We start from the raw sequence: 11,735 nt of genomic DNA, 5'->3' as shown, positions 1-11,735 counted from the left end.
TTTGCAGCCTGTATAGTTCCCGGATTGTGGACTTAACCATGCTCCGTCGCCACCAGACCACAGAAGCGTAAGTGATGATTGGTCTGATAAGTGCTGTGTATATCCATGGGACCACAGCCGGTTTCAGACCCCAGGTTTTACCAAACGCTCTGCGGCATTGCTGAAAAATCCTCAATGCGCGATTCAGCTTCAGTGAAACATGTATCTCCCAAGTCAGCTTCTTATCCAAGATTACTCTTAGATATTTAACTTCATCGGAAAGACCAAGTGTCAAACCTTTCAGTGTTGGAAGACTGAGTCCATCCAATTTCCGTTTTCTCGTAAACAAGACTATGGTTGTTTTGTTCGGATTAACGGAAAGACCTTGTCGCATGCATCCGATGTTAGCGCACAGACATCGTCCGCATATGTTTGGATATGAAAACCGAGTTCCTGCATCTACGCTAGTAGAGAGTCTACGACCATGCACCAGAACAGCGGAGAAAAAAGATCCCTTTGGGGACATCCTTGCTTGGCCCTGACTGTCATTAGTTGGTCACTGTTCTCACCAGCGGTTAACAGCCTCTCAGAGAGCATGGAATATATCCATTTTATAATGGTTTGATTAACTCCGTGTTGTTCGGTAGAAGAACATATTGAGCCGAAAGTGGCATTATCAAAAGCCCCCTCAATGCCCACGAGCACGCCCATTGTGTATTCGTCAGCTTCCAGCCCGGCTTCAATCTTGCTAACAAGATCGTGTAAGGCTGATTCACATGATTTTCAACTCTGGTAAGCGTGTTGATTTCTACTAAGTGGACTTCTCGACAATACTACCACTCGAATATGTTTCTCCATCACTCGTTCCAGACTTTTCAACATGAACGATGTCAAACTGATTGGTCTACAATTTTTTGCTAGGGAATAGTCATCTTTTCCAGGTTTCGGAATAAATACTACTTTTACGCGTCACCATTGGGATGGTATATAACCAAGTGCAAGACAGGCTGTGAAGATCCTTTTCAGGGCCTCAATCAGCCTGTCTCCTCATTTTTAAGCATTGCTGGATATATTCCGTCAGGTCCAGGGGATAAGACCAAATATGTTACTAGCGAACTGCTAACGAATGTAGCAGTTGTTGTTGTTTCGAGTTATTTTTTGATAAATTTGAGTAGTATGCAACACCATAAATATACAGAAAGTCAAAATTTTTCAAATATTTTTAATTCTGTGGAAATATTTTTTTTCTGGTTTTGTTTTTTTTTTCGTCGATGAGATGGATTCAAAATATGTTCGCACTTATAGCTACCGTCGTCTACTGTGTTGAATGGTGGGCCAACCAAAACAATTCCTCTTCTCCTTCTGAGGAGGTAACCTTCCCGGGACTACTTTCTGCATTACTTCGAGAGTGCCCGGAACGGCATCCATTAAGGATCCATTTGTAGCCAGCTTTCATTTTATAGGCTCGTCTTATTGTGTCTCTGTTTATGAGACTTCGCTTTGTTCTACTTTGTCGAGGTCTATCTTTTTCTCCATAGGACGCCCTCGATGTATCTCCTTACCGCGTTCCAGCTGTATTCGTGTTCCACATTTTACTGATTATGTTACTCGGCGCGATGACGTCAATCTGTTCCCGCAGAGCATCTCTTTCCGCCAGACATCTTTCACAAATAAAAAACGTGTGTTGGGCGTCATCCTTCGGACCTTCGCAGTATATGCACCTAGGGTTACTTATCTTACCCGTGTGGTATAGATACCTCCGAAAGTATACGTGGGCCGAAGTTGCTTTGGACCCATTTGTCTACTGATGTTATGAGATTCGCGTTCATCTGCCACTCGGTTCACTGTCCCATCGGCTTTGCTGTTCTGTGATGCTAGTGATGGCGTGTTTCTTTTTGGAGTCCCATGCACCCATTCGTTACCGGGTCATAAGGCCGATGGGTATCTTCTAGCTGATCACAAAGACTGCAGCGCCAAAGACAGTGCGGTAGACTGAGACAACTCTGATGGTCTCTGTCCGTTGCACGGCCTCCAGTACTTTGTGTTTGGGTTTGCAGTTTAGCACAATTCCCCATACTTCGCTGACGCACAGGGGTATTGAGTTGTTGTTTTTTTAAGTTATTTTTTTACTTTTGACTAAATTTGGTCTTGTGCAACCATATTTGCCATTAATTTGCTTTGGTAGCCGAGTGGCATATCGAGCCCAGAAAGTAAGCCTGCAGTCAAGCTGAGTACCTGGGTATTTTACTACTTTTTGAGTCACTAGGGAGGTGTCCCCGATTTGCATGCTGACCTCGAGTGGCATATGACCTCATGTCATCAGCATGACTTCGATCTTATGTTTCACAAGTTCCAAGCCTTGATCCGCAAGCCATAGTTGCGACCTTAACATAACTTGGTTCAGCTTCCTCCTAGCGTCCTCAGTGTCCCGCGCTGGAATGACCTTGTACCTGTATGTACCTTCTGGCATTTCTATACCCAAGATCTCAAATTCGCTGAAGGCCGGCTAACGGTCTGATATTGGCCACACCATTAAAAATCTTTTCACCAAGTGCTGGCAGTATGCGTTAGTTAGCTGGTGCGATCTTCACTTCTGCATCGGCACTGTATTTTGTAAAATCACATTTCATCAATAAGTTCAGCTTCTTTCATAACGTAATTTCTCGACCATCATTTGTGCATACCAAAGGTCGTTAAATATATGAAATATATTTCTTAAAGCTCTCTTAAATATTTTTGTATTGTAAGCTTATTATAATTCAAGTGAAAGCTTTTTGTGAAAGCTAAGAAAAAGCTAAAAACAGCTTTCATCACAAAATCTTTTAATTAACAGTAGAGCTTTTCACATACGCGCGAGTACATTTATATTCAACAATTATTTGTTTTTCTGTCGAGTAGTTTTCGAAATATCGCGATATGATTTCGGATTCATGAAAACAGGTATACAAATTTCTAGTATCTGGAAAATCCGTTAACCGGTCAAAACAAATGATATGTCAGATTTAAGAAAATCAAATTTTCTATTTTACATTCATGCTTCATTTTTAATAAAAACTAAATTTTTTCAAGATGTTTATTTCTACATACCAGAAAAAGAGGTAGATTTTCGGACACACTCACCGATTTTACATAGGGATTGGATGGTCTGGTTCCAAAACTCAAATATCATTAATTTTTTGTAAGGATGTGTTGTTATTGTATTGTAAGCTTCGCTTTCATTAAAAAATTGTATATTTAATACCAGAGCTTTTCATGTATGCCTGAATAGGTTTATATGTAACATTTTCCACTTAAGTAAGCGCACAACAAATATCTGTTATAGTGTGTGCGTATGTGTATGCGTTTGACTGACTTTTCGCCAAGCTGTTTATTTGATTTGCGACTTAAATGGAAACACCACACATGCAAAATACTTAGACAAATACAACATCAGCTGTGACCGCAGTAACTGTTGAAGGAATGACGCAGTTGTCGGAATTCGCAGCCGAATGCGCACACATGCACGATGTTGCAACCGCAACACACGCATTGCTGCAACAGCGTTATAATCTCTATTGTGACTGTATTTGCAGTTGTGCTTGTAGTTTAGTTTTAGCTGCGAAAACTAGAAAATCCTAAAGGATTACAATTTAATAAGATTTGCTTAGACTCGGTGTAGTTAGAAGAAACATGCAGCTGTTGACACTATTTCCAAGTAAAGAGAAGAACAAGAACAGGCACCAAGGTAATCTGAATGCTTCGACTGTCATGCTTATGTTGATTGGCAAAATTCCATTTCACTGATTGTGTATGCACATACATACATGCATTCATATGTGTTTGTGTGTTTGTTCCCGACCTTGTGAGCGTGTGTGTGTGAGCGAAGTATGCAGGTGCGTGACACACAAAGCTTTGCTCCTACCAATGCACACATTGGCACGTAGCAACGTTTAGATACATTCACAAAAATATGCACACATCTGCAGTCACTTTGGCAATCGCCTGCAAACGAGCAGAGAATCTCGGCGTGATTACAACTTGATTGTCACGCATCTCGATCCAGATTCTATGTTGCAATTGCCATAAGCAGTCAGTTGCATGTGGCATGTGGCAAGTGACACAATACTCGTCCATCAGCAAAGCCATCTGCCAGCACTGACAACACCGACTTTTGTAATAGAAATTATCAAATCTCGTGCATACTCTGGGCATAGCATACATAAAGGCGTTATGGTTTTTATGTTTTCTGTGTCAAACAATTCGCAGTGGCAGTTTGCTTAATTCAAATGTTTTGGTAAGGCAAATAGGCCACTATCTTATCTATATTTATATGTATATGAATTTGCTGAATATTATTTGGCCTGAACTTTTTCTCCATGTGGTTAACCGGCGCAAGTTGGAGACAACAAGTGAAGCCAAGTCCTTCTCCACCTGATCTTTTCAACGCAGAGGAGGTTTTTTTCTCCCTCTGTTAACACCAGCTGGTACCGCATGGAATACTTTCAGATCTGGAGCGTTTGTATCCATTCGGATGACATGACCGAGCCAGCATGGACGCCGGATCTTTATTCGCTGTGCTATGTCTATGTCGTCGTAAAGCTCATCGTTCCATCAAACACTCCAAGTTTCGCCTCATCGGATATTGTCATCATGTAATCTTCTGCGCCATACGTTGGGACAGCCATGATGAGAGCCTTATGGAATGTTAGTTTTGTTCGTCGAGGGAGTAATTTACTACTCAATTGCCTACTTAGTCCGAAGTTCAAAAGGATCAGTTCTCCAGAAATGTAGTAAAAAGCCCACTTGAGAGGAAACAATTTCGAAATAATGTCAGTTCCACAAAAAAATTATCTGCTGAGTTTCACTACAGATCGCTGATCCAATAAAAAAAATTGAATTACTTCCATTTTCGGATTTTTATTTTGTGAACTCAAGGCTGGATCAATATTAAAACAAAACGGATTGAAAGATTTTCATGAATCCCCCACAGCAGAGTCCAGAATAAAGTACAGGGTCCGGCACTCGAAGTGTAACCAATTACAAAAGCCATAAATTTAGTTTGTAACATAACTTTTATTCAATTCAAAGTAAAAAATGTGTGAAAAGAATACAAAATTAAGAATCAATTTACTTTTGTTCGGTATGACCACCCTTTGCCTTGTCTATGGCCGTGAGATGGTCCAGAAATGACCCACTCGCGGACAATGTCTTTTTTCAGCGCCTCGAGACTGGTGAATCTTTTAGTTGGGACATATTCTCCAAAATGGCCTAAAGAGAATAATCCATCGGATTTGTGTCTGGTGAATTTGAGAGCCATAGTGTGGACGTTTTGAAGTTTGAAACGTTGTTTTTAGTCACTTTGTGTCGCTTTGTGAGGCATTGCTGAGTTTGTTGAAACGTTCATGATCTGCCATCGAAATATTTGTCGGCCCGCGGCTGCAAAGAAACTTTCGGAAAACTTTCCCGATAATATTTCGCATTTACCTTGACGCCAGACTCGATGAAAATTATTTGAGAGCCCCCATCTGCGGTTACGGCGACCCAAACCATTACCTGTGGCGGGTGCTGCCTCCTGGTGGCCAATTGACGACTCAAATTCTCGTATGAACGGTTGGTCAAATAAACCTTATCGTTTTAGAATTGTGCGGATTGCTCAATTTGAATCAACTTCTCGTCAGAAAACACAATGTTCGGAAATTTACCGCTTTCGGCCAAGCAAAGCAACTTCTTCGCTCTCTCAAGTCTGACTTGTTGCTGCTTTGGTTTGAGATCGTGCGTCTTTTGGATCTTGTAAGGCTTGACTTTGAAATAATTTTTCAGTATGCGGCGAATACCCAGATATTTTCAGTTCATTCTCCATTTGATTCGCACTTTATCGGGGAGTTCGCTAAAGCCGCTTATTTACTTTTTTAACCATTTCACGTGACATTGCAGTCTTTTGATGACCACCTTCATAACGTTTCGCGATGCTACCAGTATCATTGTAACGAGTAATGGTACGATAACCAGAACTTTTTATTTTTTATTTACTTTAAGATGCTTGCGCTCACGAACAATCCCTGGTTGTTATCTTCCAGCCAAATATAATTCAATCACACTATTTTGTTTGAAATCCATTACTGATTTCCTTTTATCGCGTTTACTCTTAGCAAAATGCATCCGCGCGCTTGTAAACAATAATCTGGACTATCATTCCGCCAAATAACAGGCAAATGCACGGGCATCAGCTGCGCGAGCGGTCTGAATTTGGTTATGTATGTATGTAGCTTAACGGAATTGTTATTTTAAATTATTCGGTAAAAAAAGCTTGAACATTTCTGTAATGAAGTTGCTTTCTGAAAACAGTCGGACACTCCAGAGATTGGTACTCGTAGATACCAGCTAATGCTCTGAAAAGCCGCTAGCCAATGGTTAGTGATAGAGTTGTTATATCTCATTTGTAGGGCATTTTAAATTTTTGCTTTATCGTACAGGTGATTGTATACATTGGGCCCAGTCTATGATGCTAGACCCTTTTCTCGACTCACCGTTTGAAATGTGCGAATTGCAACTTGTACTCAAAAGGCTCAGGGCCACAAAAATCACCTGGGAATGAACAGATTACTTACGAATTGGTGAAGTACGTCCCGGAACGTTTTCTAACTGAGATGTTGAGTTCATTGAATATTAGTTTCTTAGTTTCTTTGGGAAACAGATTCTTAACGCCTTCCGTTTCTATTATTGTGCAATCTGACTAGTATCACCCATCTCAAGTTTTTTGCAAAAAAAGAAAACTTTTGCGTTCTTTTTAGTTTTTCATTTGCCTTTGACACAGTTTCGCGTAATATGCTTTTTATAAGCTAAGACGAATCGGCCACTCCAGCCATATAATTGAGATTATATGTCTTATTTATTGCGACACTACAATTTAGGTTTCTCTGTCTCTCTCTCTCTGACCCTTTTCTTGTTAATCAAGGTGTGCGGCAAGATTGTTCGCTGAGTACTACCCTTTTTTCCTTGTATCTTAATGACCTAAGGGAAAGTTTACAATGCGGTATTAAAGTTGCTACGATTGCTGTACGCTTCCGATATCGTTTTACTTGGAGACTCTGGCATATATCTTCAAAAAATGATTGCTGATCTTTAAGTTCATTGTACTCAATGGGGTCTACACATAAACCTGACTAAATCTAAAGTTATGATTTTTAAAGAATGTACAAGAATTCCTGCTGCCTGCCACTGGTTTTACAGTAGTGTTCTCATTGAAGTCGTCAATGAATATAAAAATCTTGGTGTTATGTTGTGTTTCTCAGGCAAAACTTGCAATAAATGCTACGTGGCTGAAATAAATATTTCAAAAAAATTTAAAATTTCTACGGTCGATAATGTTTTGCGGTGCTCAGATATAGGGTGTTGATAGATATGAACCAGTGGAGAAACTTCTGCGATTCTTTCTAAAAATGTTAATTTTTCTACCTCCAAACACGCCAAACTACAAGTATATGCTCCTCCTAGAAATATTATTGTACCGCAGTTTTTCAATACTCTCTATACCCATATGACTTTTATAGTACGGTGCCTTAGTCTACAGGCAAACAGACTTCCTTGGCATCTTGGCTAAGGAAGCAGTAAGGCAGGGATCGCATTGGGTTAAGGAGTGGACTGATATATACAATGTCGTAGATATCTCCCCCTATATTTTTGTACATCGTCCATTAAGATTAGCTGGCCTTATTAATATATAAATTGGTTCAGAAGGACTGTTAGATGAATGTGCTCAAAAGGCATTAACACATGATTTTTATTCGCATTTGGCGCTCGTGCTCTCGTCTAAAATTTAATGCGAGAGCCTTGACCAATGCTACATCGTCAACTTGTACTGTTTGCAATTTAAATGTTGTTGAAGATACGTCCCATTTATCGGTGTTTATTTATTCAAAGTGTAAACTGTTTGAGTGAGAAAGTTTTTGATTAAACGCAGGTGTTAAATATCTTAAGAGGAAATAATTATTTTCTTATTAATGAATTGTTTGTAATTGTTTAAAGTATAGAGAACTAATTTTGAATAAATTTACTTAGTTTAAAATTTAAGTGCTTTGCGGACATACAACATCAAATGTTAAGGGGTCCTGGTGGTCTTGAGCTCGAAAATTTAGGGTATTTGCAGATATTTTGTTTAGAATAAAAAAATGAAAATCGATAGTTAAAGGTTTTAGGCTTTTTATTCAACTTCTTTTACATACAAAAATGAAAAAATTTCAATTTCAATTTTAATAATTTAAAAAATGGCGCTGAAGTTGACCCTCCGGAAAAATTGGACCTGTACGGTGTTGTCCATTTTGGCTCTTATATTTATCTGAAACACAAAAAACAAAAAAAATTATTAATCAGTATGAACGTAACGTACTGGAATAAAAAAAAAACAGAAAAAACAAAATTGACAAAATGGCGCGGTTTTGAATTTGACACTCTAAAAATCGGGGTTTTTCAGTTTTTTTTTTCAAAAAAATAAGTACATAATTAATTGAAATAATAATACGATTCTAGTACGGGCGATAGCCATTGTTGTTGTGAACAACATAGTAAAATTTCAGACGATTCGGTTGAATAGGTTTTTGTTTTTTTGACAACACCAGACCGAAAAAGTCGTTTCGAGATAAGCGATTTTAAAGTGTTGAGAATGAATAACACTGTGCGCAAGCAATTTTCGGGTCCATACAAAACCCATCGCAAATAAAAGTACTCATGAGGTTTTTTCAGAGGCCAGCTGTTTTTCCACCAAAAACATCGCAAAGGTTTATTTGATATGGAATACACGAAATACATACATACATTCGTTTTGTTATATTTTTTCAAGTACGTTTGACCCATAGGTGCCCAATGTCTTTGACAACCCCTAGTGGAACTTTCTTTTTGTAGAACATATTAACCCTTTAACGCACACTGGGCATGAGAGCAAGAGGGCTTTTGAACAATTTTTGAAAAAATGGGTTAAATGGTCAGATAACCGTGGGATTCAACGGGTTAAAATATTCTACAAAAATATGTAGAATTGAATTTTACTAAAGGTCTTCTCAGACGAACTTTAAGAAAAATCAATATTTGTACTGGATTTACCATATTATTTAATATGGCATTTGATTAATATTGCGAAACTTTAATACACTTAAAAAAATTGTGACCCGGTAGCCCAAAACCCATTTCGAGTTTTACTATTCTACATGAGTACTTTCATTTGCAATTGGTTTGGTTTGGGTCCGAGCCAATGACGTGAAAATTGTCGCACTGTGTAATGCGACCATTGATGGCGCCGCGTGACGAATCTGACTCTATCTGCAAAACGGCTGTGGAATCGAAAATACTAGGAATATACTTCCAAAAATTTGACGGTATATTTTTAAAGGCACATACTTTCGAAATATCAAAAAAAATTCAATTTTTTGAAAATTCTGGACCACCGACACCCCCTAAAATTCTATGATTTTATTTATCCTACTCTATTCGTATATGAATTTCCAATATTGTTAAATATATTTAATGTATTGAATAAATAATTATGTAACTACTGCTACCACTACTGCTACCACTACTACTATTTATTCTATAATTTTTGAGCTTAGTATTGCAATAATTTATGCTTGCATTAGTTGCTCTAAAATTATTTGCATTCATTGTGTCAATGCTTTAGAATTAAATAAATGAAAACGCGATTAATCGGAATGAAGCACATACTCTACGAACGGCTATTCCATATTTGCCTATGCGTCTGTGTGTCTATGTGAACATTTATTTGCTTGCTATATTACATTTCCCTGTCACATCTTTTACAAATTATTTCATGCATTGTTGGTGTTGTTTTCGAATGTGCTCTTTGGCTCATAAAATTTTACGATCGTTTTTTGATTATTTGCTTTTGCCATTTCGGGCCTTTTTGCACAACTTGACTACAGCCACAAATTTCGCATGCTTGCTTTGCAATAAAATTCGCATAGCTATGAACTGAATCGATTTGTTTGGATTGAATTTGATTTGAAGCTTCTGCAAAGAATATCCTCCCTCTTCCTCCGAACTAAAGGCCAATGAATTTTGGCAAGGATTTGCTCAAATCGTCTACATTGGGGTTTTTCTTGATCCGAGCATAAAATACAAAAAATAAAAAATAAAAATAAAATAAAAATAAATAAATATTCGCGCTTACTCTTATGTAGTAGCTTATTTCTTAATAATCTGCCTTTTGGTTGCTATCCGTTTGTCAACTACGTTTTATGCCCACGCATTCGCGCATAAAGGATAAGACTCCACTTGATTTTCATTCTCTGAATTGTTATCCTGGATTGATTTTAAGATTTTATAGAAATAAAAATGAATACTTGAAAAAAAGACTGGGGGAAAATAAATACTAAATTGCAAAAAAGCATTTCTCAAGCATATGCACTAGTGTGTGTGTGTGCCTAACGCTTTATCTCAGCAAGTTTATTTTTATTGCTTTGGATAAGGCTTTCAATGTCAGCTAGAATGCGACAATACTCATATATGTATGTATGTACACTAGTGTTCACATAATAAGTCATCTCAGCTTTTTACAATTATCGCAATATTTTTCAAGCCAAACGTTTTTAAAATTTTCAAATAAAAATTCCAAACTTTGTATAAAACTCAAAAAAGTTAGAGGAATTTCAATACAAAAAAACCAAAAATGTTGAGAATTTTCTTCTAAATTACTTTGAAGTGTTGCTTTAATGGAAAAAAATTGAAAAATTAAAATTGTTTTAAATTAAAAGAAAAAATTCTACAAATGTTTGGAGCATGCAGTTTTATTGCCAACTCAATTCTTGTATAACAAAGTCTTAGTTTACAGTAGCGCGAAATTCGTGTTGAGTTTTGAACATTTTTTTGCTTACGATGTTAAAAATTTTCTTCCACATAAAATACTTCCGAACAGGAGATTTAATGAAAAACCAAATTCAAAATGTTTTAATTAAAAAAAAATATTTCTAGAAATATTTTGAGTATGCAACTCAACTCAATTCTAATATAACAAAGTCTAAGTCGCTGAAAAATTGCTTTGATGCTTGACATTTTTTTATTTTGTTTACGATGTTGAGAAATTTTTTCCACATAAAATATTTCCGAACAGGTAGGTACTTTAATAAAAAAAACATTAAATATTTATAAATCAAACATTTTTTTATATTACCTTTATTTATCTAAATTTTTTTTTAATAATACAATTTTTAATAAAAATTTTCAAAAATAAAGTTGAATTAATTTTTATTTAATTTTTTTTATTAAACATTTTTTAAATGAACTAATTTTTTTTAATTAAAAAAGAAAAATATATGTTGAATTAAAAGAAACAATTTATAAAGAAGTTAATTTAAGAAATGTATTAAATTTTTTTAATTTAAAAAATTAATTAATTTTTTTGTTTTATAATTTTTTTTATTAAAATTAAAAAAAAATTTAGATTAAGAGAAAATTAAAAGAAACAATTTATAAAGAAGTTAATTTAAGAAATTTATACATTTTTTTTTAATTTTAAAAATTATTAATTAATTTTTTTGTTTTATGATAAATTTTTTATTAAAATAAAATAAAATTAAAAAAAAAATTTTAGATAGATTTTTATATTAAAAAAAAATTTTATGTAAAAAAAATTTTGATTTAAAAAAAAAAAATTTGATTTGAGAGAGTTGAAAGTTATACCTTATTGTAATAAATCGAATGGGCAATATAACTGCATACCCAGAAGCTGCCTAAAGATTCTAATTAAAAAAGTTAAATGTTTGAAATTTATG

Source organism: Anastrepha obliqua, chromosome 1 (assembly GCF_027943255.1).
Source record: "Anastrepha obliqua isolate idAnaObli1 chromosome 1, idAnaObli1_1.0, whole genome shotgun sequence".
NCBI classification, from domain to species: Eukaryota; Metazoa; Arthropoda; class Insecta; order Diptera; family Tephritidae; genus Anastrepha; species Anastrepha obliqua.
The sequence above is the reverse complement of the archived record's forward strand: the minus strand, read 5'-3'. Positions refer to the sequence as shown.